This window comes from Pollachius pollachius (assembly GCF_949987615.1).
Source record: "Pollachius pollachius genome assembly, chromosome: 1".
In the NCBI taxonomy this organism is placed as follows: domain Eukaryota; kingdom Metazoa; phylum Chordata; class Actinopteri; order Gadiformes; family Gadidae; genus Pollachius; species Pollachius pollachius.
Window position 1 is genome coordinate 7063853 of NC_136934.1, and position 21508 is coordinate 7085360.

Below are 21508 nucleotides of genomic sequence, written 5' to 3' on the forward strand. Positions count from 1 at the left end.
CAGTTCTCACCAACCACCTCAGTATACATGTAATATGGTGACTGTGGAATGAGTTAACAGCTTAGGTAATAGACAGGGGAAACAATTGTACACAGTTGCAATTAAACTCTGGCATGATGATGCTAGTAACAATGATGATTGTGCTGGGAGCGAGTGAGATAATGGAGAGAAATGTGAACACATTTCTTTCAGAAAGGAAATTGATGGGGAAATAAACTGAAAATTGCACCATGACAGCATCCTCGTGATGTAGGGTGACCATCTGATTTTTGCGTCATAAAACTTTTCATACATTGGAGTAAGTTGTGGAGATAATACATCATGCATGTTTTGAACGACTCAGTGATAAATGCATACCCTCCAGTTGACTGAGCTTACAATGCGGATACTTCAAAACGTTATTTTACTAACAAAGGATGTTCATTTATCATCTCTAAAAGATTATACCTGAGACTGCAGTGTGAATAATGTAGGAATAAAAACACAATGAGCTGCTGTTAATGTAGGAATGTCGGAGTAAAATAAAAGGTTTATGTGGTTTAGCAGTGCATAATCAAGCAATTAAAATGCGTTAAAGACCTCCAGTACCCAGTTAGTGTCAACTGTTATTGTGGAGGAGAAAAATGAAAGCATAAAAATCCCAGGAAAGCCATATGAGTTACTTGAATGAAATGGAATAACTAGTAAATGGAAAAACCAGTCTGGGTTTAATCCGAGAAAATAAGTTATTGTGAGTAACTACATGTTGACATCTGATGGACTCCTCAATTACAGTCAATTTCCCTCCCGGTATATAATCCTTCAGAGTGAAAGAAAAAATAATTATTACCCTAGGTGTGAGGAGCCGAGAACCCGTGACACTGACAGGCTGATTGGTCGCAAGAGAGATGGTGCAGCTGTGTCCCACAAGCCCCTTCAGCGTTGTGATTATCTGGGGAGAGTAGGTGGGTGGGGCGCTGTCTGGAGCATCGGAGAGCCAGAGTAGTGATGCCGGGGCTGACATCGTTTTATCCTGCCAGAGATCAGACGTGATTATCTGGGCATGAAAAGCAGAAGCCAACGCTTGGAGAAACACAGGTGGAACTGACGCGTAACCCTCCTTGCCACTGATTTTCAGCGCTTCTCCTTGTTTAGCCTGAGTTTGAAATGGCGTGTGGGGGGGGTCTGTCGATTATATCCACTGTTTGGGTTGAGGGGGAGGTCGAGACGGCAGACAGGCAAGGAATGTTGCACAGGGAGCTTGTCTCAAACTTAAACTTGATACAATTTGGATAGGAGACCCTAATACCATAGTCTAGGCCTAGGATTACTGGTCATTAACAATATGTAGTTAACCTACATCCTACATATAGGTCATCATGTAGGATTACCATTGAATACCATTGAATTACCATTGAACCAAACTTGTCTTCTATGCACAACCAGGCATAATTCTAATTCGTTTTTAGGTTTACATGCTTGCTGACTATCTAACCAGATAGTATTAATGCAAATAGAACAACGTTCACATAATGTAAAAGGCATCCTTTGTTTGTGGTTATCTGTGAAGTGTAAAAGACTCAGACAAACAGTGAATCTAGTGCTGATCAGAGCAGACACAGCATTCATTATTATGCTCATAAATCTCCTTGTAATTTCCTCTTGCTCGATGCATGCTGTCAGTGTTGCTGCTGTGGACCTTTACCGACTGCCGGCTCACAGTGTGAAGCAAAACACTGTATAACAAATGGCTTTTCTGGTTTTACCTAAACAGATAATGGATGGATAACACAAGCACGGAAAGTAGGTGAAAAAGTATTTTTGAATTAGTTTTTCCGTATCTAGAGCTTGCAAAAACCTGCATGACCCGAGAGATGGTTCAAGACCGAACAGTATTTATTTGCTTGCATGACATATTCGCTGACAAGAACCAATGGCTCTCAAAAGGCCTTTATTAAATCGCCACCGCCTGTTCAATTTATAACCTTCACCAATGACTTTTGACTACATTAGCCATGCTCTGTCCATGCAGATGTCTGCAGCCTTCATTCAAACCAGGGGGATGGGGGGGAGGAGGGGACATCTAGGAAGTGGGCTATGTCAGCCATTGTAGGCACTGTGCTTGGTGACTAGGTGGGGACACAAATATTTGATGACTCCCCAACCAACACTGCATTAAAGATGCAGCCCCCGTGTCAGATACTGAAACACTATTGGCCAGAGGATGGAAGTGGAGCCGCTTGAGAGGATTGCAGTGCGGTCTGTGTTATCAGAAGTTAAAATGCATTCAAACTATTTTTTTGGATGCCGTTACAACTTTTCATTTCAACGAAAATAGTATGTGAACATCCCCAGCTATCCACAACACCAGTTATTCCATGTACCGATTGATGTGTCTTGACTTTACATATATATGAGTAGCTATATATACACGTGTAAACTTATGCATGGTTAAAGGGCACCATGTCATACGCTGGTTAATAGTTAGACTAGAATAGAATGGCAGAATATAATAGACTACCACTTTATTGTCCAGCCTGGGCCGGATATTAGCTTTTGGCCTCACCTCAGAGGCATTGCAACAGTCCATTATGTACAGACCCACACACCTATCACATAAAACAAATACAAACACATTTTTTGTTTGATAGCAGCAGATCCGATTTAATCGAGCAATCACATGTGTTACAAATAACCTTTAGGTAAGGCCCATAATCTGCAGTGGCAGACTAGATACTATGCTAATAGTTAAAAACTACAAGATGAAAATAAAAGCAAGGGGGATCAAGATCAATTGTTTTGGGAGTGGAAAAAAGAAATGTATGCCAATATTCAAAACCTGTGCTGTATTTCATTTCACACAATTATTTCTAACCATTCCCCCGCAGTTACATCCATTGATAATCCATGCCTGTGTTAATAAAATTATAATGATGTAATACATGCCATGGCGCAAAATCAAAGCGTATTGATTTAGGTTCATCTTTGGCCCAGGGCCCATGCAACTCATATGCTCCTTTTGCCTCTTCTCTTTTCAGTGAGGGTCCCCTGCTTTGGGTACCTGTGGGTTTAAATAACTTGAAACGCATGCATACGTGTGTAAAGGCAAAGTGTATATATTCCTCAGCTATCACCGATAGCTTTGCGGGTACTGGAGTATTCTCTTAAGTACTCTTTCTTCGTGTGTCTGTGTGTGCTGTGCGTCCATATATTTATGTTTGTGTGCGATTGGGTGTTTTTGAATGTGTATATCTGCATCGATGCATGGAAGTTGAGTGTCATGGAAGTGTGTGTGTGTGTGTGTGTGTGCACGTGCACGTGTGCATGCGTGACTGCATGCATCAATGTGTGTTGGGGCATGTCCATGCAGGTTTGCACTAGTGAGAGTTACATTAGCCTACTTGTGAATGGCCAAAGCAGGTCTCAAGCCTGCAGGGAGTAAGAGGGTCAGAAGTAATGCTGAGTAATGTACCAAAGGCTGCCTTAACAACTTAGGCCTGATCAGTAAGAACACACCAGCAAGTTTACTTTCTCTCTTAGCCATTAAGCCCTCTGATTGTGACAATCGAGGACTACGGGTAAAAAAAGATGAGTGCCTCCTTCAAAAGCACACGTATAGACTTTTTAAGCTTTCAGAGACAGATATCCAGAAAAGCAAACAATATCACAACTATTTATAGCTCTCCTTGTGGCTCCTCTGCAGTGGAAGTTGCGATACATACATTATTACCGACTAACGCTGTATCCACACCAATTGAAGTAAAAACATATTTTGCAGTTTTTTCCCCCTCTCTTTCATCCCTATCGGTCATGAAGACCAAAAAAGGAAAAAGCAGCAGCATGCAGGGCCGTGCCCAATGGTGGGAGATTAAATTGATGACTTCAGTGCTTTCTGGACTGCTTGCACAGGGCTTAGCCCGTGAAGTACTGCTCATATTACATGGCTTCTCGGAACTGCTGAGGAAACCGTTGCAGCGGCAGCCAAAAGTTCAGCCCGAGAAACAATGAGGGCGCGGGTCCTGTACTGCGGCAACACTGACCAACTCGCTCCTCGCTGATTTGCGCCGTAAACAAAAAAAACACGCAAAAATGACGGGCCGCTGGAATCGGTATGGCACTTCGTGGATAGGCTCCCTCCGCTGCAAGGGAAGAAAAGGAGGCAGCACCACACTAGTGGTGATCAATCAATGCCCCCTTCAAAAGCAACCAAAATAAGCATGTCCTTAATAGATGCACATTTGCATCTTTATAGAGCACTCTTTACAGGCTAAACAAATTGGCGGCTGAATGAAGCGGAGGTACAAAACCTTGAATCTCAACCAAAATGCACTGTGTGGGATTCACCTCTTTTCGGCGGGGATGGATCAGGGCAAGGGATGGGTCTGCTTTATGAAAACTCCCTTTTTCCCCCAGGATTCTGAAGGCTTGCAGTCAATCGTATATGACAACTAGACAGAACTTTGCAATGCCTTTTGGCCACTGTGTGCAAAATGAGTTTCTCTCGCCCGCCACCGCAGTCCTCCTTGTGCCCCAAATATATGTATGCCTTTATCCTTCTTGCTGGGCCAACACAATGGAGGAAAGCAGTGGTAACCCCAGCCCCTGGTTTATTTGTATTCCCGCTGCTTCTTCTGCAACATGTCGGCTTTTATGAGCTCGCTCAGGTGGAACATTAAAGAAGCTCATTCTTTATTAATCCTCACAATGACAATTTCAAAAGCTTTCTATGCTCCGACCAATGCTGTGAGGCCGCTTGCACTTTCCTCTTTAAGGAATCAAGGTACATTAAATGAAAGAAAGCAGGCCTTAATCATCAGGTCGTTTTGCACCATCTGGACTTCACCATTCTAAATGGGACTAATATGGACAATTATTTGGCAGAGTGACTCATTGAAAGTATTATCTTTTTGTTGAATGAAAAGATAATGTCTAATGACCAGTGACAGTGGTGGATAATTGTGTATCTGCAGCTAATTTCATTTAGCCTTTTAATGGTTTAATGTCCAAAGCAGGCATTTAAGACTAAGGCAGATGTTTTTTATGATGCTGTTATTTTTAATGCAAACCCAATGCCCCTTAAACCCTAAAGGCTGTTAGTTGTGTACATCAAATTTTCTGCCTGGTCTAATGTTGGTTTAGTAAAATGGGTGCAGGAGGAGGTGAAACTATTCAGCACGTTTTCAATGGGTAAACAACGTTCCATAAAGATACATTACATTACATTTATTGACGCTTATTGACCCTTTTGTCCAAAGTTACTTACAGTAAGTGCATTCATCTACAAAGATATACCCCAAAAAGAGTAAAGTAAGCACATTCACAAAATAAACAAAGCAACTGGTTTTAAGTGCTACAATGTAGAAACAACAGATTGAGACAGATAGATAGCGATTGATAGATAGACAGAAAGAGAGAGGTAGAGATTTTTCGTTGTTTTTTTCTCAAGAAAACAAGGTCACTATAAATATCATCCATATACTCTATATTATATAAGTGGAATCACATGCAACAGACACAATGTCTGCTCCCAAATTCGAACACAGCACAATTAACATGTCATTTGTCATTTCATTGAACATTGCCAGGCGACGCTCACCTTTGTTCATTAAGATGTTGACACTTGTCATTTGTGTTTCATTAAGATGTCAATTAAATGGAATATTTTTGATCCTAGCAGTATAATACATCAGTGACTTTCTATTCCACTGCATCAAAGAAGCACTGGTGAGGATGTGATTGTTTCGTGACAATAATGTCTTCATCTTAATGAGACTGACGGATACTTTCAGCAGCCCTCTAATGGAAAATAGACTGAACGAAGATGACAAAACATAAATATATCTATATATGAATAATTAACCTGACACATCATAGAATACATAGATAATTTGATGTTGTACTATGACTGGAAACTATATGCATCAAACAGACAATGGTCAGAAAATGGGCGAATCAGGAAAATGTGAAATGATTTATTTTCACAAATGACTTTGCAACCAGCAGTAAGTGTCTCAATAAGGTTGAGCGCTGAATAAAATGTAGTCCACATGAGGCCAGGGCCGAGTGGGGGGATGTTGGGTTCATAAGTATGACTCCATCAAGACATAATGATGGATTATGACCAAACTAGAGTGCATCTGGAATTGCCCAATCAGCTAAATGTATGCCACAGGCGAGGTTTTTCATAAGTATGTATTGCATCTTATATATTGTTGAGCGCCAGCCAGTACATTGCTGATCAGCGTTATCAATTCAGAACTATTATAGAATCCTGCTGAGAAACATATAGGAAACAGAGCCCCAGAACTTCCAAGGAGCCAAACTAGTGCTTGAAACGACATTGGAGGACGTACAACAATTAGTTTACCACCTACTTCTTTAGTGTCTTTGCTTTACTTTTAGTTGAATGGGAGTGAGCGTTCGTTTGAAGCGGGACGCAGGGGCCAGTCTCGCCCTCTGATATCAGTGGCAGTCCCCTTTCCTGCCCTCTCACTTCTAGTTCCAGAAGTATTCACGGGCCAACAGAGCACAACTGCATTGCAATTAAGCTGTCTGTGATTTTTAATTAAAACTTAGAGGCGTGATCCCTCGAAAACTTTGTTTTGCCTTTCAGGCAACATAAGTTATCATCTTCATAATGGCTAGGATCATACTGCGTCAGGATGAAGAATGGTCACATTACTATTCACACTCTCAAATAATATGGGGCCAGGCGGGAAAGGATTGAAGATCTCTCTTTGCGTTCCTGGCGGTTTACCTTCCAAACATCGTTGCAATTAGGACAATAATTGTAATAGATATGTAAATAATTCAAATGTGGGAGGCAGTTTCAACAGTACCCGGTAGGCAAAATCAATACGATGCTGCCTTTGTCCAGGGGAACTCCATTATTACTTATAATGCAACCAAGTAGCTTCTGAAATAAAAAGCAATTTGGTCTTGATATCTCCGAGGACTGCAGGAGGGGAACTGGAGGGAGACATAACACATAAGACCTCTGGAGCACAAGCCATACTGTAAGAAACCCTTGACTCTGGCTTCTGCTTTTGATTGACCTAAAAACTAAACCATAGCTGCAGTAGGAGTTATCAAACTATAATTAGAGGAGCCTCTGTACGTCTGTCCTTCGATTTTCTTGACAACCGTTCATTCAATTGACTTCACAATGGGCGGGTGAACTGCCAGGACAAAAATAAGTGCAGTGTGATGTGAATTGATTTCTTCTATGCCACATTAGACCACACAATATTACAGCTAAGCTATTGGACCACATATTTGTAGTGATAATGCCAGTTCTGACTAGTTTCTGATTCTATACATTGTCAAGGTAACACCATGTAAAGTTTTGTGGGACCGAGATAAGTCAGCCCAAATCGGTGTTGCTTATTTACAATTCCGCCCACCCCAATATAGACTGAATTTTTACCAGGATCCTGCAGATGCTTCATGAACCACCTCGAGAGTCAAAACCTTTTATATCTGAATAAACATGTTGAACCTTTACCTAGCCCTGAAACCAAGATACCAGTAGGAGAGAGAGAGGGGAGAGAGAGAGAGAGAGAGAGAGAGAGAGAGAGAGAGAGAGAGAGAGAGAGATGTTGAGGGAGGATATAGGAACGTAATGAGAACATTACCTGCTTTGTTTAGCACTGAATGGCTAAAAAGTGCAATGCTCTGTGAAGCACTAAGAAAGTAATTGCAGTCGAGGTCCATCTGCCCATGTCGCGTGACAGGTGAGCTGTTTTGGACCCATTCTGGTATGCTTTAAAGTGTTTAAGCTTTTTTATTTTCTATAGCTGCACCAAGAAAGTTGCTGTAGGCTGGCATCTCCATGCCAGCCTCCATCCATTATCTTCTCACCATTTTCAGTGACCTTTTAAAAAAATAGTCACCTTTTAAAAAAATATGTGCCAAATACTGCTATTTGCATTAGCCTTTGTTAGTAAATTACCACCATTACTTCCAAAATAGATTCAAGATCAATTCAGAAGGCTAAGAGGGATAATCCTATTCAAGATATTCTAATACAATATTTTCCTCACACTTAAAAACAATCAAATAGACGTAATGGCCTGTGCAACTCATTCCCCTCCACCTATCCTCTGCTCCTGCTAGTTTGAATGAACTACCATCATTCTCCTTATGTTTATTTTTTAGACCCAAGCGGTACAAGCCAACTGGAGCATGACTGTAAAATATACTAAATAGCTCAAATACCATATTATGGGGCCTGAGAAGAAATCACCAAAAGAGGCGATGTCTAGATGATCTGAGACTATATGGGGCCGGGATGCTTAAAGGACCACAGGAGTATTTCAAAGGGAAAAATCCGTCCCTTGAGAAACTAGTCCCCCACCCTTTTCTCTCTCCAAGGCTCTGTGCAGAATTCTTATTAGAAAATAGAATCGTTTTTCTTCCCAACCTTAGTTTACAGTTGGCAGTTTGGCAACACAGTATACTTAACTGTGCCGTCCTATCCCTTGAAAATAGATTGATTTTGAAAGGGGGGGGGGGGGGACAATGACAATTCTATTAGGGCCACAGAGCAATGTTTTATTGTGGCACATGCACATTCTTTAGATAACTGGCTTACTTTTGAGGTACATAGAGAGAGATCTTTCTAACATTATAAACCCTGATGACAAATATGCTCTGTAAGTTGGTCCAGTTGAAGGGCAGATGAAGTGACAGCCTCGCTATTTCGTCTTATCTAGCTTCTTTGTCATGTGCAAGAGTTGATATCGTGAATCTAATAAATATCTTAAAGGAGTACTAAGCGGTTCCCCAAAAAGGTGTTTCCTGAATATGTTCATTCAATATATTTTGACGATATATCCCCTCTTTTGAGCCTAATCATCATAAACAACATGGAAAACATTTCCAACACTCTGACAAGGGGGTCAATAAAATAGCGTGTTTCCTTACTGCGAGTCACTTAGGACCTGCTTTATCCAGATATTTATACAGTAAACATAGAGACTGGTCATTAAAAACAGGAGAAGGAGGCTTACAGGTAGAGTGGCGAGTGCAGACATTGGGGATCGAACCCAGAACACTATGTCTGGTAGCAAAAGACTTGCCGTAGATAATTGATTCCATGTTTATAGGTAGACTCACAGAGACACAGACACACACAGAAACATAGACACAAACAGCAAAACAGACACACACAGAAACATAGACACGCATGCACGCACGCACGCACGCACGCATGCACACACGCACGCACGCACGCACACACACACACACAGAAACACATGAATTAATTCATATTTGTTTGCTGTTCTGTGTTTTAATATTTTCTTCCACCCACTTGTTTTAATCATAATAATTGCATGATCATGATTGTTATTGTTTAAACACAGTGGAGCTCTTTACTTAGAGATAGGTAATACATTTTGTTTTATAATTACTGTATTTTGTTTAATAATTGTTCATAATTTGGGCTTCAAATATTTTATTTTATTATAACCAAACTGTTATTCCTAGCAAACCGTTTTAGGCAACTGCAAGGTGTTTAGGACTCTGAAGGAATACAAAAATCAGATTTTGTATGCATATTCAGAAGTTTGCTTTACTGTCACTGCTCAAGATTAATAATACAAAAGTGTTTCTTAAAGATGGATTCATTATCCAGGGCAAACACCCAAGGGGTGGAACATCTGAGTGACATGAATAAATATTCCCTAAGCAAATATGATAGATGATTTTGCAATAATAATAACTTATAAGGTATTGAACATTGAAGTTTGCAACCACTTTTTAGTTGGAGGAACTGAGATTTAGGGAGTTAGATTGATGGGGTTAGATTGAAGGAGTTAGATTGATGGAGTTAGAATGATGGAGTTAGATTGAAGGAGTTAGATTTATGGAGTTAGATTGATGGAATAAGATTGAAGGAGTTAGATCGAGGGAGTTAGATTGAGGGAGCTGGATTGATGGAGCTGGATTGAGGGAGAGAGATGGATTGGGAAATTGGATTATATTGATAGTAAACTCAAGGGAGCTGGATTGAGGGAGAGTTAAATTGAGGGAGAGTTAAACTGAAGGAGCAATAGTGAAAGTGACAGCCTGCCAAGGCTTCAGAAAGTGAACGAGAAGGATCAGTTCATGAATATGTGAGCAATTAAGATCTGGAAATATCATTTAAATTGAAGAAACAATGACAAAGAGTCCCAAAAAAGAGAAAGAGGTATTTACAATACAGAACAAACCGACACACAGACTATTATCTTGTCCGTACGGACCATTACTGTGACAGACTGAACTGCCGCTAAACACAGGACGCATGCAGAGACACTCAGATGTAGAAAATAATGTTCATTTTATATTCTCCGTTTGATTTCAGAGGGTTTGCAGCTTCACTTGTCAAACTTGTTTTGGATGACATCGGTACCCACCATTGCATCGTTTCTGCTTAACAAACTGTGAAGGAAGATCAACTTGGGCCCATGGGGAAATGAAAGTGATAGGTCTCTCATGTTTCCGTTTTTCGGTCCAATGAGAACTATCTGTGACAGACAAGTCCTCTTGCATTTATATCTTCCTGCTAAGAATCGGTCTGTCGGCATCCACACAAATCCGGTTCACTACATCGGTAATGGGCCCTATGTAGAAACAATACCCATACCCCCCCCCCCCCCAACCTGTTAAACTGACACCTGTCATTTGTCAACCCCCCCCCCCCCCCCTTCCCCCCAAGAACACGTACCTGAATGACATCCACCGCAAACGAAATGCAGTCACTGCAGTTCGTGCAACGGCCTCTTCTATTTTTTATGAACACCACCTGACCAAGTTCTCATCAATGCTTCATGGGCCCACAGATACTGTGACTGTGATCCAGGACTGCGGGCACTCGTCTTGCAGTCACATCACCCCCCTTCACAGAGCCAGGGACCTGAGGCCTTTGGAGAGTTGGGGTCAAAATTAAGCTGTCCTCTTCACCCCCCCAACCCCCCCACACACTTTCGTACTTTCCTTTCACATTACAAGGTTGATTTGCCATGGTCTCCAAGGAGCTAAAAAGCTATTACCTAGATCACTCTCGGTGACTCAAAAGAACAACCTGGGTCAGAGCATTATTGATTGTTTAAGATAGAGATTGTTGGGGGTTGCATCGGAAGACCTTTTTCCCCCAACTTTGAGAAGTAGAGAAAGTGAATGCTCTGTGTTTGTCATCATTTCATTAAACATCATTAGCGCAGGATATCTGAGGACAATTGAATACACATTTCACAAACAACTTCGGTCCGTGTTTCGGCATGCATGACTTGGGTGTTTGGGGCTCAACCCTGGGACTGCCAATATTGCTTAAGCCAAGTTGTTTAATTGTGTCAGTGTAATTGTGATATACGATTCAAATAAATATTGAGAGAGTTATGTCTGTCTTCGACTTCCAGGTGAGTTTTATTTACCCAACTGGCTCTGTGTGTGCTTGTGTTTGTTTGCTTGTCAGAGAATTTCCCATTGTGCAATGTAAACACGGAAAAGGAATCATAACAACCAAACTCTCTCAATCAATTTCATCCACATACAAATAAACAAATACCCCCCCCCCCCCCCCACACACACACACACACACACACACACACCATATCATTTTACACAGTATTGTTTTTCGAATTCTTCACCTTTAAGTCTGTTGTGATACTATGTTGAGGGGCCACCTGTTCTCAAAGGAAATGTTTCCTAATGTAGGCAGGGTGTGAAATGAGCAAATGTCGGGTAATTGTGTCAAACCAGCTGGCTGAACGGGGGACCAAAAAAAAAGTTGAGTTCTGTAAAAAGTTCTGATTTCTTCTTCATCTTGTTGGCTAAACATGAGGCAGACAATGAAGCGCTTGTTGGAATAGGCGTACAACTACAACTATTGATGTTTACAACTTTTACGTATACCATCTACCATTATCTACTCTACAGCTATGGGGAGAAAACTATTTTTATATATATATATATATATATGACTACATATAAATGCAGTCCATTTAGCAAAACACATTGAACAGTGAATATTTGATTCAGGTTTATTTGTTTTTCTTTGTTGGTACAATCACCTGGTCATCAAATCACGATATTGCTTCTTTATGTTCCAAGTCCAACACTACCGTTCTGTCTTTGGAGAGGTGTTCCCTTCACGCTGCGGATTCTTACATTTTTGTAAGGGTGTTTCTGGTGAATAATTATTCAAATATGTAAATATACATTAAATATATTTTTACATCTATATTACAAAGCATACTCGTGTACTTCTGTTTTTCATTACCATAGCAGAAAATATTTAATTCAAGTGTCTTATTTTCATCCACCAGACACAGTCTGTTGCTCCAAGAATTAAGTTTCCCTCCCTGATAGTAGGAAATCAATTTCTTCTTCCAATGTATATTAAATGAGCACAAATTATCGTGGAAGGTTTTTAAGGATGAATTTGTAATCGAAGCTCCAGTGATATTAAAATGGTATAATTTATGGGATACATTTGAGAGCTAGAATTATGTGCTAAGTAATAATGATGATCATAATGATATTGCAAACTGTACGCATACCAAAATTAAATGAAATCTAATTAAATTGAAACAATCATTTAAAAACATTTAAAGAAGATTGAACCTGCGGATCCAGGGACCTTAAGGTGCGATACAACTTGGAATGACAGACAAGGATATAAATGGATGTTGCAGATGAATGATTAGATGTGTTAAAGATGAAAGTGTTACATTCTTCTACAGCTTGATGCTCGCAAAGCTTTTTTTTACCAGATTTAAATAAAATTGCTTTGCTGAGTTGTCACTTCTAAAAAGGAAAGTGTCAAACTCCATTCCATAAAATATGTTTTTTGTAATGCTTCAAATGTTCTGCTTCTTCCCAGAACTCAGGATGCTATGCTGTGAATATTGAAGTCAATATAACAGTCCACTTTGGTTTCCATTGTATGTTCTGATGCATAAACTGCCAATTTGACTACTGCACCTGACATTTAGGCTTTTGTACCAAGGGACACCTTTGAAAGAAAATGATGACATCCCACTACAAAAAGCTGTCAACTATGTGTTTATTTGTGTGTGTGTGTGTGTGTGTGTGTGTGTGTCTGTGTCTGTGTCTGTGTGTGTGTGTGTGTCTGTGTCTGTGTGTGTGTGTGTGTGCTTGTGTGCGCGTGCACATGGGTGTGTGTTTGTGTGTGTGTGTGTGCGTGCGTGCGTGTGTTATTTGAGCGTGACTGTTTCTCAGTCGGCTTGGGGTGAGTTATTGGACTCTCATTGGAATACAGCGTCGGGGCCTCTGTGTGTGTTTGATCACAGAGTATTGCTGGGTCGACGATGTGCTCACACCTCCTCAGTCACCTGCGCCTCTAAACCTGTGCACCGGAGCAAGACATTCTGTTCTGTAATGTTATAAATGTCACATAGGGAAATCATTGAACTGTCACTCACTGCTCTGCAAATCTGAGTTTTATTCCTGGCTTGCTTGGCAGGCTGCATTGCGTTTGTACAGTCCTCTGTGGTCCTCCCCCTGGCCAAAATAAATGGAAGGAAAAGAGCTTACAAAATGATTGGTGAACACGCATTTCATGTCGGGGTAAATGACGTGTGTGCGTTTGTGCGTGTGTGTGTGTGTGTTTGTGTGTGCGTGTCTGTGTGTGTGTGTGTGTGTGTGTGTGTGTGTGTGTGTGTGTGTGTGTGCGTGTGCGTGATTGCGTGCAACGAACTGGTGTCTCATTCAAGCTGTCTTCGTGTTTTGCACCCACTCCACACTGGGCTTGGCTCCAGCTCCCCTGCAAACTGTTCAAGCGTAGGTGGGTGAGGGGGGATAGACTGAGAGCTAAGAATGAGACACGCTGTCTCATCCCCGCAGTACTTCATGTGGTGGTGGTGTGTTTGTGGTGTGTGTTAATGAGGTTTACAGAGTCCCACTGTATGTGTATTAATGAAAGCAATGTGCTCAACGGCTGTAGGGTTTAATAGATGTTGGATCGGTTACGGCTATTGATGGAAAACATGTTGAGTGAATAAATAGTGTGACTTAAAACGTGTGTATGTTACAGTCTAGTGTGGGACTCCAAGAGTGCACAGGGCAAGGCTGATGTGTTTTATTTTACTTGACAAGCCTTTGTCGAAGGCAATAGAAACGAGAATAGGTAGGTTTGCACCGGCGTGCTCAGAGCAGCACTCCAAGTCATCCGATTTCCCCAATAGATTATTTTTTTCATGAGCATTCATCCAATCACACATCTACTAAATAGGCCGGTAAATTTCAAGTGCAGGAACTAAGCAGTCAGCAGTCTGTATCGCCCCTGCTCTTAAAGAATTCATGCTACTTGATTTGTGTGCTTGGCTGCTTGGAATGCTTGTTAACCCACGACGAACCCCACCCAGCAAGCACCGGCTCCATGCATATAACAATTTAGTGTGCCCAGTTGATGCAGCCCTAAGCTGTATTCTAGCGCAGTGTGTTCACCTTCTAAGTAATAAACCCTTGAATAAAAACGAAATACATGAAATGGAATGGTTTTCACAGAGTCGTTTTGCCGGCTGCACAGCGTGGCGTGTTAAACTCACTAAAAGGTGCAGTGTGTAATATTAAGAGCCATCTAGTGGAATACCTCCCCTCGCTTCTCCCTTTCTAACGACTTAGGATGCCAACTACCGTGGCCTGTACTGGCCTGTGAGGGGCCAGTAGGTACTTCCGAAAGGATTTTATCGTCTATGACAGCACTGATTAGCCAAGAAGCTAGTGATGAGCATCTTTTGAAAGATTACGATGATAAGAGGATATTTAGTTATATAGAATGTACAATTATAGGACAAGGGTTATGAGTAAGATAGTGATTATGATTATAAATTAAAAACACATACTCTGGGAGCTGTTTCTCTCTTCTGGGCTACTGTAGTAATATGGCGGCGATTCCCTATGTAGATACTGTATACTGAACTCATTCTAAGGTAACGAAAACATGGGTTTTACGGGATTATACAGTATTAAAACATACGTATGAATGCTAAATTCATTTCTGTTCGTTCTGCACTGTGCAACTAAATTGTGCAGCTTTAAGGATCATCTCTTAAACATGTACTTATTATGCTGTCACCACACATCACAACATCTGTGTTACTCAGTATTTCTATATATAAGTGTGTGTACCTGTGTGTGATGGTCTCTCCAATTATCTGTATATCTTGTATCCAGTATTTATTATCATCTTTATCTATGAATAAAAATACATATTTTTTATAAGACATTGCATGTCTTTGTTTTTTCATCAAAAAATCTTCTACTTTTACAATGTGCATAATAACAGCTTATACTGACAACAATGTATAAACAATGACTTTCCAAGAAATATTTCCACCCAGATTATCAGACACACAATATAATTTATTGTATTTTTACCTTCTCCAAGTTTTATGTTGATCATTGAATAAAGAGAAAGAGATAACGCATTTGTCAAGGTAACGTTCTTGTTTATCGTCTGGTCTGCCTTGTATATCTTCTGGTATTATCCCTGATGTCAACATGTGTTGAGTAGAATAAATAAAGGTTACTTCTCCTAACGGTTTGACATTCGTCCTGTAAGTAAACAAGTGTGTTCTGCATTGGACAGCTGCAGCCCATCCATAAACATGCAATCGGCGATCCCCGTTCTGCCATGGTTTGGGCTGCTCCCCACATGGCAGTTCCTCAGTGCCAGGGTGTACGCGAGTGTCGGTATAAAGGAACCAACAGAAGGGACTGCGTATTAGCACCGATTATGTGTCATCCAGGCAGATAGGCAAAAAAGATCTTATCTTTGTATCGTTGTCTCTCTCGGCTCCATCGATTCAGCACAACAAAAAGGAGGTGGAAGAGGACCTTGCTCCTGCCCAGACTATTCATCTGCCTCCAGTGGGGGACTGACCTTCCCTGTTCCCCTGCTCAAAGCTAACGTTATGGGTTACCCCAGCAACAACGGCCTGGCGGTGATCGTAAACATCCAAACAAGCACACGGGTCATTTCTCGGCTAAATTGATCACAGGCTCAATTTTTTTTTTCCTGGATGTCGGATGGAAGTTTTTTCCGGTGCTTAAGAACCCTGGAGTGACTGGAAGGTCTGGGTATGCTCAGTCCCTCACCGGAATAAGCCGACGCTCAAAGCCCCTATTCGGTCAAGGCGCAGGTTGTTTCTTTCTTTTTTTTGATAACACTGGGAAATGGAAACCAACATTGGTTGTTGGTAATGTATGTGGCCACAATAAACCAAGTATATGTAGTACAGCCCAATGAACATGGCCTCATGGTTGCAGAATACAATACACTCAATATACTATTCTGTTAAATTCCTGCTATGATTACAAAAAAATAACAACAACAATTATCGGAGACAAAAACAAACGGGGTCATAGTAGGTTTGTAGGATTGAATCCGCAGGTTTTCCCCCTTACTATGGCATTTCCTTCCCGTCTTTCCTAGTGCTTTGGAGCCATTTAATCAGCAGATGCCTCTCTGCTGGTATTAATTACATTGCTAATGGAAAAAAGGGTTAAAAGAGTATGGCCTGTAACTTATCTCTGCCTCCTCCTTCAATCATATCCATCTCCCTGATAGATGGATCCTGATAATGGGATTTTCAGGAAGATTTAAAAGGGAGTGACGATGAATTTGGGTATTCTACAGATTTTTTGCATAATGGGGTGAAATTCTCCCTGGTGTTAAATACCAATTTAAACCGTCGTCACCTCTGGGGGTGCTAGAGTGCTTTTGTTGCAAATTTGAACGTGTAATTCATGTGTGTTCTGCCCATGCTACTGCCACATGAATGTATGGTGAGTGGCTAAAATGACTTAACAAACACACATGTGAAATGACTCAATATTATTTCTGACATGAAAGTATTTTACAGATTGGACAAATTAAGATGCAAGGCAACAAAGTGCAATCAATTTAGTATTTTTTCACTTTGTAACATGCTTGAGCTCCAAGCTAAGAAAATCAAGCTTTGTAGCTCGTTGATGTCAAGAGTGTCCATACATGCCTTATTCTTTGCCATCATAGATTCAGCTGGGAAAGAAAAAAAATCTCTTTGTTAGAAACAAGGCAAGGATGTTATTGATTCAACCCATTGATTTTTAGCGCAAACGGGAAAAAGTGAAGTAGCAAATTCATTATGACGCAAGTTTAGATCAATCGATCATGGAGGCGTGTCTTGCTGGATTAAAAACTTCAACCTTCATAACGTATCTATAACATGGGCACTGATCTCAAATCTCTTGTCAGTTATGTCCTGTGATTTCATATGTGTTATGGGTTAGCAGAGAGTATCTAAATAGTCTGACACGTGTGTATGCAATGGATACATTGTTTATGTGTGCGTTTTTAACTTTTTCATAAAACAATTCTTCTTCTGCATTTTTGAAAAATGAGGAAGGAAATTGTTGAAGACAAAATAACTGACAGCCTGAATACCAATTAGACCCAACAATGCATTATAAATTTAGAAATCAAAGTTGTTTTTCCTCTAATTGCAATAAATCAATGTGAAGGAAGGGGCTTTGAGCCTTTAATAATCATTTTAATTAGCTCCACTTTCTATGTCAACAATGAAACTGGGAATATCTTACATAGATTGGAAGAAATAATTATAAACAACATTGTATCGCATTGCTGATGTTTTCCTCTAATGCCATTCGATAGTTGAATTTTCCAAAGTATACATATTTTATGAAGAAAAACGAGTGACAAAAACATTTGGTCGGCATGAAGAAAAGGTAGAAATTCACATTAATTTGCGCTCATTTCATAATCAGTTGAGTCGTTTTAGCAAACTACTTGAGAGAAGTAGCAAACATACAATACATTTTATAATTATCTCCTTTAGGCTAAGATTGTTCCCTCCATTGCACTTTCGAAAAAAACAAAACCTCTAGGATAAATGTAGCATTTCCATTTATAGAATGCTATTTATGTTAAAAGAACTTGGTTTTGGTAAAGCAGCTGGAAAATTGCCTGCTGTTTCATTAGAACCACTACAACAACATCTGCAATAGTCTAACAAGCCCTGCTGGGGACTCTGTGATCTCATGCAGCAGTTCATCAAGACAAAGTTGATGGAGAATGCTGTGGTTTGCACAATCTGGGGCTGATTGAGTTCATCCCCACGCCTTTGATTGGTCGTGATTGCACTGAATTGCACTCCACTTGTGATGACTTTCTGATGATATGCACATGACCATAAATAACGAGAGAGAGAGAGAGAAATGCTTAATTTAGCTGTCTCTGTGCTGGCTATGTAAACGTGACGCTGAGCACAGTGACCCACATACTATGGCTTAGAATTGGTTCATGTTGAAATAATATCATGCCTAAAGCCTTTTGGCCTACATTGATGCAATTTACCACTGTTTTTTTATTTTTTTTATTAACGGTGAGACTGAGATCTAAGGGAAAAAATGCTCCCACATGCTATCAGAGTTAAACATTCAAGGCATCATCGTTAATGTGATACAGGGGAAGAGAAGGGTTCAGTAACATTCCCTGGGCCTAGATCTGTATTTTAAGCACCTGTTCAGTATGGTTAAGAGCTCAGATGTTCATCCCTGGGGTAACGTGGCACCGGCTTCACTAAAGCCCACCTGGCAGCTATCTCATAATGACCTGCAGCAGCTGTCTTTACCTGGGTTCATTACCCTTTTAACAGCTGGCCCTGCTGACCCTCCTCCACATATCCCCTATACTCCTCTTCACCCCTATGAAAAGGAGTCCCTCTGTCTCTCGTCGCTCAGTCCTCCTCTTTTAGGTACGCTTTTTGTTTGCTTACATTAGCACTATGAACTATTCCCCTCTCAAACTTTTTTCCAAAGAAAGATAATATAAATTTGATGTAGACACATGCAAATGGGAAACACCCTGGATTAAGGCCAGGACCAGCCCCGTGGGGCGAGAATCTCATTGCAACTCATGTAGCGCAGATCCTAAAGGGGTCGGGCACTGTACACCTTCCACTTGACAACAAGAAAACAAGCCTTCATCGAGAGCTCACCGGGCGTGCGGAGAACACCGGAGGTCAACACAAATACACAAATTACACAGTCGGATGAGAAGTGTGTCTGTCATCTAACTGAGAGGAGTTGGACTCTCAAGGAGCAGGTGCTCGTAAGGAGGACCGCTTTGGTACACTACGTACACATGCACCTGCTCCTTTACAGTCCAACTCCTCTCAGTTAGATGGTCACGACACACTCGATAGAAACGCATGGAGAAGCATCCACCCCTTTATTTGCTGTTGGTGGACACCCACAGCAAGAACGGGTGAAGGCCATTTCCACTCAGCTGCCCATTTCACCAGCGTGCGCAGTGCATGACCTTGGGATGGCATTTAGGCTGAAGGACGACATAAACTGGGGGCGTGAAGACAATATAAGACAGTTAGATAAGATGTTCCAGTAGGATCATATAGAATATACCCAATATACGTATGTTAAGCCTCGAAAATATTTTGTACGTTTTATATCTTGCACTAAAGAAAATATAACAATTATGTTTGTGCTGCAGAATGGCCTGACTATGTTTAGTTCTTGTACTTTCTTGGATACAAATTGGCCTGGCCTCCGCTTGTCGAAAATAAATGTTCAATCTGACCTCCAAAATTGGTTATCGATTGCCGAACGCAATGTTTGTGACCTTATAAACACTTTGATGTCGATACGGATAACATACTTTGCGGTTTTAATCTCCCACCTTTGTAATCAGGAGGGCATATGTATATCCTGAGGCGCTCAAAGAAAATGTCAGCAAAACACACCAATCATACCAGGGACGACATATTAGCAATTTCAACTGCCTCTGCCTTTTATTCCCTTATTATTAAACCTTTTGTGCTGCTGTGTTTCCTCTCGCTTCCATCTCTGCCACGAAATGAGTATAATTTTGCTGACTTTAATGGGTGATGGATTTTGACGTCCCAGGCTTTCAGGAACAAACTAGGGCCAAGCATTGACAGTTATGTTATTATAAACAAAGTGGGAGTGAAATAAGTAGAGGCTCTATTAAGTCCTTACATCTATATGTTGTTTTTCATTTCCAAAAAGTTAGATACAAAAAAACTGGAGGAAATCAATGCCCCCAGCTCTGAGTGTTGTTTTTTTAAATTAAATTTCATGATAAAAAAGGCTTCATAAAAGGATAACCCTTCCTTCATTTCCTGTTGGGGGGCTGAAAAGGCCTGTAGGGATGTGGCAGATATCAATAGAGATCACCAGTTCACCAGTTCAAAATTAATAGATGAAATTCACCTTGCACTTTCCTCGAAACAAGATGTGTATATATATATATATATACTGTATACTAGGTGTTAGAATGCTTCTGGGTGAAAAAAAAGCTTTTATGAACACCTTCATGTGGGTGTATGAAAGTGCATGTTTCCATCAGTGCGTGGATGTGCACATGGTCACAGTTGTGAAGGCACTTATATGATGTAGTGGTGTTTAATCGATGTGTTACCTATGGTTTACAGAGCAGTGGAAAAAAGTTCATAAATTTAAGTTTATTTAACTCAGCTCTCTTAGTTAACACTAGTAAGACTACTCACTATCTCACGTTTTGAGCTACGCAGCTGTCTCTCTGATCTGCAGCCTGCCGCAGAGTATAACTAGATTTCTTTTCTCTTTGTTGAGCTCTGAAGGTGAAAGTCAAAACAAATATCTACCCGAAAAGTTGTCATGGATCTTGTGCCACCAGTGATAGCGACTGTGTGTGTACGTGTGTGCGCGGGCGTGTGTGTGTTCCTCTTTGCGTGTGTGTCGCAGTCAGTTAAGTGCTTAAGTTGCTTGTCTGGCTCCCTTGTGCTTCTGTCCATCAATATCATGGGAGAATCTTACACTTGTGATTTTCTTTTATAAAGTACAGTATATCCAGTAAAATGATATTAAGAGTAAAAAGGAGAGGGGCATGCGATGTGTTAGTCATACCGGTTTATAACATATTCTAGTTAATATTCAGGTTGTCACACTTTTGGGGGGAAAATAAACGTGTAAAAGAGCAGCAGATGCTTTATCACCCACTCAAGGACAGTTCATCCTGGTCCCGTTCAGCGTGGTGGATCTGCATATCACTTACATAGCACTGTGGCTCCGGTTCAACTTGTGTCCACTGTCCTGTAAAAATGTGCATGTCCTCGTGTGAACGTCCTCGTCGCCAAAGTCATTTCCCGAAAAAAAGATACAATAAAAAGGAGGGAAAAGGGCTACAGCCAGCGAACCGCCCTTGGTGCACAAAAAAAGCCAGAAAGATAATGATTGCGTTGGCTGACATATTGGAAAATAGGAATCTCCCATACCTGACACCCATTAAATGTGACCTTTCGAGGCCGTGTCGATCTTGTCAGCCTGACCAAATTTTCAATGGATTGCTTCAATATCGAGTGGAGGAAGGAAGAGGAGCTGTTGTAAATACATCGATAAAATAACAGAGAAACGGGGTATTATTGACTTTATTGGCTTTTTGTTTTATTGACTATATTTCCTGGAAAAAAATACACTATATAATATAACAAATTTTATA